Source organism: Berghia stephanieae, chromosome 3, assembly GCF_034508935.2.
Source record: "Berghia stephanieae isolate SIO BIC M18660-M18661 chromosome 3, UCSD_Bste_1.3, whole genome shotgun sequence".
Lineage (NCBI taxonomy): Eukaryota > Metazoa > Mollusca > Gastropoda > Nudibranchia > Aeolidiidae > Berghia > Berghia stephanieae.
Window position 1 is genome coordinate 32,860,090 of NC_088362.1, and position 10,000 is coordinate 32,870,089.

Here is a 10,000-nt window from a genome sequence, read left to right on the forward strand (position 1 = left end):
CCATTTTTCCCATTTTAAGGTTCTAAGGATTATTTCCCCTAAAATCTCTCATTCGTTCTAATATTTTATCATGAATAAACTTCAAATTCATATAGAGGAATCGAATTCGACGTCACTCAGATCTTTGTTATTATTTTGAGATAGCCTGTTAATGATTAGTTCTCACTAGATTATATCAATCAGACGATAAACCTTAAAGGTTACTCATATGCATAGTTTTGTGTGTTGGTATGCTTAATCTGGCTAGCGGATGTTGTGAGTAATTTACCTAAACGCATAGCATCAATAAGTCTAAGCAAAGTCTTGTGCATTTTGATGTTTAGAATAAGGATTTGATTTTAATATAGACGTCTAGTTTAAGGAAGGAAAATCTCAAAAAGTGGAAAAAATCGACTTAACAAGTTTTGGAAAAATCAGTCTTATAATACAAATCGACACACTTTTAACAAATGATTGGGAAGTATTGAATGGGTCGTTATATGCAGTATTTTAAAAGCCTCGACAATTTTATTGACGTTGAAGGCAGTGGTCTAGAAATAAGGTCACGGTACATGATTTTGACAGTTTTTTTTTTCTTTTTAAACACGAACGGCATCGTCAAATAAAAGGAACTACAGTGGAATCCGCGTAAAGTCAACACTCTTAAACCTGTCCTTACCACCTTAGCAAAAATCATCACATTTGTTACGACACAAATATACGTTTTTCTTATTCAGATATATTTTGTACATCACAAACTTTGAAGAATTATCTTTGTTTAATGAATAAGAACATAACGTTGTTTTGTAGAGCGTTTGTCTGAGTTAAAAAAAAAAATTCTGCTAGATTAGCCTGCCATTTTGTGAAAATACTTTAAATGATTGGTAAGGAAAGAGTTAAAGTCACGTCTGCTTAAATTCAACACCTCTAGTTGGTTCCAAACTTTCTGTACTTTATCTAAGCGCGTTCCATTGATTATGGATAGAGTCAACCTTGCTTTAACTCTTTTCTCACCAACCATATAAAAAGGCAAGCACTATTCAGTATCTGATACTGAATAGTGGTTTTGCACTATTCAGTAGTGCGGGGCGGTCCTTGGCAAGCTTAAGGACCACGGTCCTACGGTCCTTGGGAAATGAAGACCGCAAGGACCGGTCCTAGGACCGGTCCTTTTCGACATTGAACATTCCTGAGAGACTGTTGGAAATTCGAACCGGTTTGACCTTTGAGACCGTGGGATCGTGCATTCTTGAACCGTTAAAGACCGCTACACGATGAAAACCGTGGTCTACAGGAGTAAAACACACGGAGTAGTCACACTCATTTCAAATTGTAACCTAATTAGAGAAGAGGGGTGATGCCTTCTTTATTTGCTCACCGTACTTCATTGTTACTTCGATAATTTAATAAAATTTGAAATTTATCCCCATTAACGGAGATAATGACATCGCCCAAGGCGTTGATCGAGTTGTTCGTGGCGTTGATACACACACGCAACTCCTACCCCCCCCCCCCCCCCCCCCCACACACACATTAGAGGGCAGCGAGCATTGAAGAGTAAGAGAGAGACGTGAAGTTATAATAAGAGGGGGTGGATGAGGTAATAAGAGGGGTCGATGGTGACTTTTCGCCAGATCTAACAAACTCAGCTACCCATTCATTGCTGAGTAGACAGGGATTCAGAAAAAACTCGACTGCACCCGGGATTGATCTCTGGCCCTTTGCGTATAAAGAGAGTGCTCTATCAACTGAGCTATCGGGGTCCCCAAATATTCTATTGGACTTTTTTAAAATTCAGACGTTATAACTGGGTTTTTTGGAAGGAAGAAACTAATGAAACTCATATTATTTGATTAGTAAAAACACCAAACGAAATTTTAATATTATTGTATTATTTTAAATGACAACACTGCGATAGAAAGGAGTGGTGACAAGAGATGGACAAAAGAAAACAAAAAATCGGATTTGCTACTTGCTAGGTTCGACACACACACACACACACACACACACACAACAACACACACATCTTTAGTAGTCCCATACATTTCAAACAATAACCCATTAGAGAAGAGGGGTCATGCCTTCACCATAGATCATTGTCATTGCGATCATTATGGTGTAGTAAATTTTGAAATTTACCCCGTATAATGGAATCGTCCAAGGCGTGCGCCTCCTGTTCCCCCCATCTCACACACGAAAGGGCGGTTTGCGGAGTGGAGGTTGGTGGTCGTCTGCCTGTATGGTCGTCTGTGTCGTTTAGTGTATGGCAAAGGGGGGTGGGTGCGATTAATTAAGTGGGATGGGTGGTGATTGGTGGAAGATAGGCAACCGAAGGCAACGAATCGCTGGGGAAGTAGTAGGCTATGGCGCGAGACCGAAGGTGATAAGAAGTGAGGACCGCCGCCGGTCTTCCCATATGGGACCGGTCTCCGGTTCACAGCTAAAAGACCGTGGGACTGCCGGTCCAGACCGGTCTTCAGCGCGGCACTACTATTCAGTATCTGACACTGAATAGTGATTTTGCACTATAGTACGGTGTTTTTTTCCCCGAAACCTGACAAAGTTATGGGAAGAGGACAGCTGTGGGAGTGTACACCAGTGGGTAGTGAACCTCGTACTGGGTTTCGGCGGGTTTCGTACTAAAAAGCAATTACTTTTTTACGAAACCCGACGACACCCGGCAATATCCGACAAAGTTATGGGAGGTAGGCAGCAGCGTTTGTGTGTGTGTGTGTGTGTGTGTGTGTGTGTGTGTGTGTGTGTAGGGGGGGGGGAGGAGGGGATGAACCTGAGATTCAGGGAAGTATACACCAGTGGGGAGTGAACCTGGGACTCTGGGTTTTATAAAAAAGCAATAACAAAATGTGGGGGGGGGGGGGGATTACTTTTTTACGATACCCGACAATATGCGGCAAAGTTGTGGAAAGTAGGCAAAGCGTGGGGAGTGAACCTGAGACTCAGTGAAGTGTACACCAGTGGGGAGTGAACCTGAGACTATGGTTTTCGGTGGGCTTCAGCAAGTTTCATAGAAAAGCAATTACTTTTTTTACGAAACCCGACGAAACCTGGCAATATCCGAGAAAGTTATGGGTAGTAGGCAACAGTGGGGAGTGAACCTGAGATTCGTGGAAGTGTACACCAGTGGGGAGTGAACTCGGGACTGGGTTTCGGCGGGTTTTGTAAAAAAAAAAGCAATTACTTTTTGTTTACGAAATGCGCCTAATCCCAACAAAATGGGGCAAAGTTATGGAAAGTAGGCAAATAATGGGGAGTGAACCTGAGACTAAGGGAAGTGTACACCAGTGGGGGAGTGAACCTGAGACTATGGTTTTCGGCGGGTTTCAGCGAGTTTCACATAAAAGCGATTACTTTTTTACGAAAGCCGGCAATATCCGACAAAGTTATGGGAAGTAGGCAACAGTGGGGAGTGAACCTGAGATTCATGGAAGTGTACTCCAGTGGGGAGTGAACCCGAGACTCTGGTTTTCGGCGGGTTTCAGCGAGTTTCACATAAAAGCAATTACTTTTTTACGAAACCCGGCAATATCCGACAGTTATTGAAAGTAGGCAATCAGTGGGGAGTGAACATGAGACTCTGGTTTTCGGCTGGTTTCAGCGAGTTTCACATAAAAGCAATTACTTTTTTACGAAACCTGACGAAACCTGGCAATATCCGAGAAAGTTATGGAAAGTAGGCAACAGTGGAGAGTGAACCTGAGATTCATGGAAGTGTACACCAGTAGGGAGTGAACCTGAGACTCTGGTTTTCGGCGGGTTTCAGCAAGTTTCATATAAAAGCAATTACTTTTTTACGAAACCCGACGAAACCTGGCAATATCCGACAAACTTATTGAAGTAGGCAACAGTGGGGGGTGATCCTGAGATTCAGGGAAGTGTACACTTGTGGGGAGTGAACCTGAGACTCTGGAGGGGGAATTACTTTTTTACGAAACCCGCCAAAACCCGACAAAGTTATGGGAAGCAGGCAGCAGTGGGGAGTGAATCTGGGATTTGGACACCGATGAGGATTGAACCTGGGACTGCGAGAGGCTGATACCAGTGGACAGTGAGCTCAGAATGTACTTTTATTTCGAAACCTACCGAAATTGCCAAGAGTTATGGGAAGTGGGCACCATTGGGCAATGAACCGGGACTCAGGGAAGTGCACACCGGTTGGGAGTGAACCTGGGACTGTGAGAAGAGGATATCAGTGGAAATGAACCTGGGACTAGGGAAGATGGATACCAGTGGGAGATAAAGCCGGACTATGGGAGATGGGTACCAGACGAGAATGAAGCAATTACTTTTTTACGAAACCCGCCAACCCGCCAAAAGAACCATAGACTTAGGTTTACTCCCCAATCGTGTACACTTCCCTGAGTCTCCGGTTCACTCCCCCACTGTTGCCTACTTTCTTTCCATAACTTTGTCGGATATTGTCGGGTTTCGTAAAAAAGAAATTGATTTTTTTTGGACGAAACCCAGCCCCAGGTTCACTCCCCAATGGTGTACACTTCCCTGAGTCCCAGGTTCACTCCCCACTGCTGCCTACTTCCCATAGCTTTGTCGGGTTTCGGCGTGTTTTGGCAGGTTTCGTAAAACGTGTATTCAGTAAATAGATGTCAATTGTAGTCTAAAATTCAGTATCTATTTAAATCATTATTATTATTATCATTATTATTATTATTATTATTATTATTATTATTATTATTATTATTATTATTATTATTATTATTATTATTATTATTATTATTATTATTATTATATATTATTATTAATATCATTATTATTATTATTATTTTAATATAGTACGGCAATTAATTCACGGAAGTACATCGCTCAATTAAAAATGGCAGAAAGTCTGCCCACATATTTATAATGAATCGGGTTTGCCTTAGATGACAAAACAAACAAACAAACAAACAAACAACAACAACAATAAATGACAAATGAGACAAACAGAAAAAAGCAAGATTTTTAAAAGTAATAAACAATAGAAGAGCACAACAACGAGATTATAACACATAAAAGATATTCGTAATAAATCGATAACTGATTAAATCACTCCAACTACTTGATTAAAAAAAAAATCATAATCATAATAATGATGATGATGACGATTACAACAATAATAAGAATAGTAAGTAAGTAGAAATAATAATAACAATAATAATAATAACAATAATAATAATAATAATAATAATAATAATAATAATAATAATAATAATAATAATAATAATAATAATAACAATAAAAGAACAATAATATAATATCAACATTAAAGTATATTACAAGCAAATAAAATTATAAAAACAAAAGTTTAAAAAATATCAATAGACAGAAGGAATTGTAAAAATAATGGGGAAAAAAAAAGTTACCCCCTCTGGGATTTGAACTCTCGAACCTTAAGCTCAGAGTCAAACAGCTTATATCCACCAAGCCATGGTGTCACTGAACATTTAGTGACATTTAATCATGTCTATTTAGACATTTTAAAATGTATTTGAATGCCACTCTTATTTTGATATTTTGAACTAGACGTCTATGTTAATTTCACAAAAGCAGAAATTAAAAAAATTACGATTAAAATATTTTTACAACTTTGAATCGGGCTGTTAGTTACTGCACGTGTTCAATCTGGAAGTAGGTCAACAGTTTATTTTCATTCAACCGAGATTGTCGCATTTTTCACTCTCTCTATAAAAAAAAAGAGTTCCTTATGGATACTGAATAGTGGCAAAGCACTATTCAGTATCTGATACTGAATAACCACATCGATATAAAAATCGTCACATCTGTTACGATACCACTAACATTTTTCTCAATTATGCATCACAACATTTAAAGAAAAAAATAATGTTAATGTTATAACAATTTAACACTGTTTTGTAGAGCTAAGTTTTGTTTTTAAAAATTATGTATAATAAGAGTGTACTGCTTTTGTGTTTGAGTAAAAATACATCAATTTTTGTGTTGGATGGTATGCGTCGTCGGTATGAGGGTTTGGCGGAAAATCCAGGAAATAGACGGTAAGGAGAGAGTTAAAGTCAACCATGTTTAAAGTCAACCTATGTTTCTGGTCCGGCAGTGTTGGCTTTAACAGGATTCCACTGTATTGGCAACGTGTGCTAAAATAATAGATTCATACTAGAAGAGCTTTAACGAGCGTATACCATGCTCAGTTGAAGATCGCAATTTCCTCTTTAAAGTCAAAACATTTGGGGTTTCAAAGTTGTATAAATGCAACTGATTGCGTGCTTCTTTCCCTCCTTGAAATGGCTGTGCTATTTTGTTCAGAGAATCAGCGAATGCTGGTACGTGTACACTTTAACTAGTAAACAATTAATGCTGGTAAGTGTACACTTTAACTAGTAAACAGTGAATACTAGTACGTGTACACTTTAACTAGTAAACAGTGAATGCTGGTACGTGTACACTTTAACTAGTAAACAGTGAATGCTGGTACGTGTACACTTTAACTAGTAAAGAGTGAATGATAGTACGTGTACACTTTAACTAATAAACAGCGAATGCTAGTACGTGTACACTTTAACTAGTAAACAGTGACTACTGGTACGTGTACACTTTAACTAGTAAACAGTGAATGCTGGTACGTGTACACTTTAACTAGTAAACAGTGGATGCTGGTACGTGTACACTTTAACTAGTAAACAGTGAATGCTGGTACGTGTACACTTTAACTAGTAAACAGTAATGCTGGTACGTGTACACTTTAACTAGTAAACAGTGAATGCTGGTACGTGTACACTTTAACTAGTAAACAGTGAATGCTGGTACGTGTACACTTTAACTAGTAAACAGTGAATGCTGGTACGTGTACACTTTAACTAGTAAACAGTGGAATGCTGGTACATGTACACTTTAACTAGTAAACAGGGGAATGCTAGTACGTGTACACTTTAACTAGTAAACAGTGAATGCTGGTACGTGTACACTTTAACTAGTAAACAGTGAATGCTGGTACGTGTACACTTTAACTAGTAAACAGTGGATGCTGGTACGTGTACACTTTAACTAGTAAACAGTGAATGCTGGTACGTGTACACTTTAACTAGTAAACAGTGAATGCTGGTACGTGTACACTTTAACTAGTAAACAGTGGATGCTGGTACGTGTACACTTTAACTAGTAAACAGTGAATGCTGGTACGTGTACACTTTAACTAGTAAACAGTGAATGCTGGTACGTGTACACTTTAACTAGTAAACAGTGAATGCTGGTACGTGTACACTTTAACTAGTAAACAGTGAATGCTGGTACGTGTACACTTTAACTAGTAAACAGTGAATGCTGGTACGTGTACACTTTAACTAGTAAACAGTGACTACTGGTACGTGTACACTTTAACTAGTAAACAGCGAATGCTGGTACGTGTACACTTTAACTAGTAAACTGTCATATTCTTAAAAGACATGCATTTTAAAATAGCTGTCCATAAAACTCACCCTTTAAGAATCGATCTCTATTTGAATAACCCTCATCTTGGAAAACTCTCAAACCAAGGACATCACAAGGCCAAAGGTTTGAGAGATTTTGCTAAGATGAGGGTCATTTAAATCGATCGACATTTGAAGACGGAGTTTTTTGGCCAAATTTTTAAATACGTGTCTCTCCAGAGTAGGGCAGGAAACAGGTGAATCCACGAAGCGTCATTCTGACTAGCCTAACATCCACCACCCAATAAATCGACGCAATCATTATTAAAATATTAATTCAAATCAACTAACAATAATTAATGTCCGTATAGCAAACGGGGTTCTGCATCAGCAATGATGAAAACAGTCTCTAGATTTAGTTATCTGATAGCTGTAGCTTGCAGACATTTTTTCTTTCTAATTCAGTAATCCGAGAAATTAATATTTGTCAATGGGTTTGTTGTTTTTTTCTTCAAATTCTTGTAGTCGCAATAAAAGCGCCACTAGTTGAGAATTATTTGATGGTAGAGATATGAATATGTGTGTAGGAACAGGTGTCAGACAAAAAACAAAACAAAAAAAGTTGAGATTTTTTATAGAGCAATATCCACTAAACGTGCTCAATGCGTTTTACGAGGGATCCCTGGCCAACAGCAACATTTAACATTTAGAACGTGACGGGACGGGACATGACGCCTGTTAAGAGTTATTACAATTTTTTTTTCAGACAGAGACAACGCTGTTAACGGCCAGGTACACATGAGTACGATGAGAGAATGTGAGTAAAGAGTCTTCTCCAAGGACTCAACTATTCACCGAGCGAGGCTCGAACCCAGGACCTAACCTTCCGATCCGAAAGCGAGTGTCATACCACTAGACCACATAGCCTCACAAAGCAGAGAAACATACAAGAAAAAAACAACCTAAATATCCAACCTGTCTTGAGACATGCTGATTTTTGGGATGGTTTTTATTTCTTGTACTTTTCTCTTTGCTTTGTCTAGCACTGTTTCATACAGAGTTTTTCATATATTTATCTTACACCAGTGCCTGCTCCCTAATTTACCACTTTAATTATTAATTTTATGACTGAGATAGAATAATTACACCGATTTTCTTTTCCTTGGTTCACTTTTTTTTAAAAACGTTTTTCATTGCGATTTTTAGACAGCTGTGTAATTTTCGAAATTAGAAAGAGGCTTGAGCTTCAAATTACATGTTTATATTGAAAATGGATAAGAGGATGTTTGTGGTGAATAAAACTTATGGAAACTATTGTTTTCATCATCCTTCGCCCATTTATCCCATACTATTTCGTGAGACAAAGAGGAATAATACACTATTCTTACATTCTTGGTTTTTAAAAAAATCCAGACGTGTCCCAATAGCTGCACGAGCCTGCGAGTGCGCGTTGGAAACAAATTTCGAATCCCAAAAGCGCAGGAATGAAAGAAATATTTTACTTTACCCCTCAATTGATTCTGATTTTGTTATCTCTGAATAAAAGACATTTTAAAAGAAATACTCAAACGATACTTCTTTATTTTAAATCTAATTTTAGTGTAATTTAACGTTTGATTAATCTGACCTCACAAATTGTTATTTTAAACGATATCATTACTATTTTTGGGGAAGGATATAATAAAAGGTGGTCTCTAAATAAATATCAGTATTCCATATGTACAACCAAGAATACAAATTCATACGCTGACATTCTGCAATGGGAAACTAAGACAAAGACGAGGTTTCCGGAATTCTATTTTCAGAAAGACAAAAATTTTGTGAAGAAAAAATCTTCTTCGAAGTCCACATTGCATTCTGATCTAAACCTTTTTCTTAAGTTTTAAGATGAAACCATCAACCCCGGAGACACTTTTTTTTTAATAACTGAGATTCTGTGACCGCAATAACTAGTAAAATAAGTTTTAAAACCAATAGAGATAACGTTGTGTTTGTTGGCTTGACGAGTGTGTGAGATTCTCACTGAAGTCAAGTCGGCTACATTCGATCAGTCATTTGACACTCTTTTATCTAATCTTTAAAGGAATTAATGCAATGAATGTGCTCCCGTTACACTTATGTAAAGAACTCTTAGTCTCCATAAAAAACCACAAAGCTTAATTCAAATTAAACCCTGACTCCTCCCATAGAAAGAACGAAGTTGACGTCATTCAGCTCTAATGTTATTATTTTTAGCCAGCCATCATTATGAGTAGTTCTCATAAAATTGTATCGATCAGACTATAAATGTTCAAGGTTACACATATTTTGTGTGGTACGTTATATCCTGCTGGCGCATGATATGAGCATTTTGACCAAACGAAAAGCATCAATACGCTATCTATGTCAATGGTTGCCCTTTTGATGCTCTGCGATTAGTTAAATTATTCACAAAATTATTCAGGTTTAAAAATAGACAAAGGTACTTTTTCACGAATGCTCTGTGGTAAGGCGTTCCAAAGAGAGGGTCCAAAATGAGATAAGGATCTCATTCCAGCATTTTTGCGAATTCGAGGGAAGAGTAAAGACACAAAAAATAAAGCACGCAAAAAATATGTAAAGAAATACAAAACAAAGCACGGGAA

At 37.9% G+C, this 10,000-nt stretch overlaps 1 protein-coding gene across 2 annotated transcripts in view; it reads right to left on the bottom strand.

Moving 5' to 3' along the window:
* Nucleotides 1-10,000, bottom strand: part of LOC144967559 (cytochrome P450 2U1-like) — a 41,518-nt gene that overhangs the window by 22,565 nt on the left and 8,953 nt on the right. Inside the window, exon 1 of one of the 2 annotated variants that reach the window (XM_078904993.1) lies at nt 1-465. This exon is cut by the window's left edge and continues 273 nt beyond it. The exons of the other annotated variant lie outside the window; for it this stretch is intronic. The gene's annotated coding sequence lies outside the window, so the exon portion shown is untranslated. Of the gene's footprint in view, nt 466-10,000 lie in introns of those variants that run through there. 2 annotated transcript variants of the gene reach the window in all.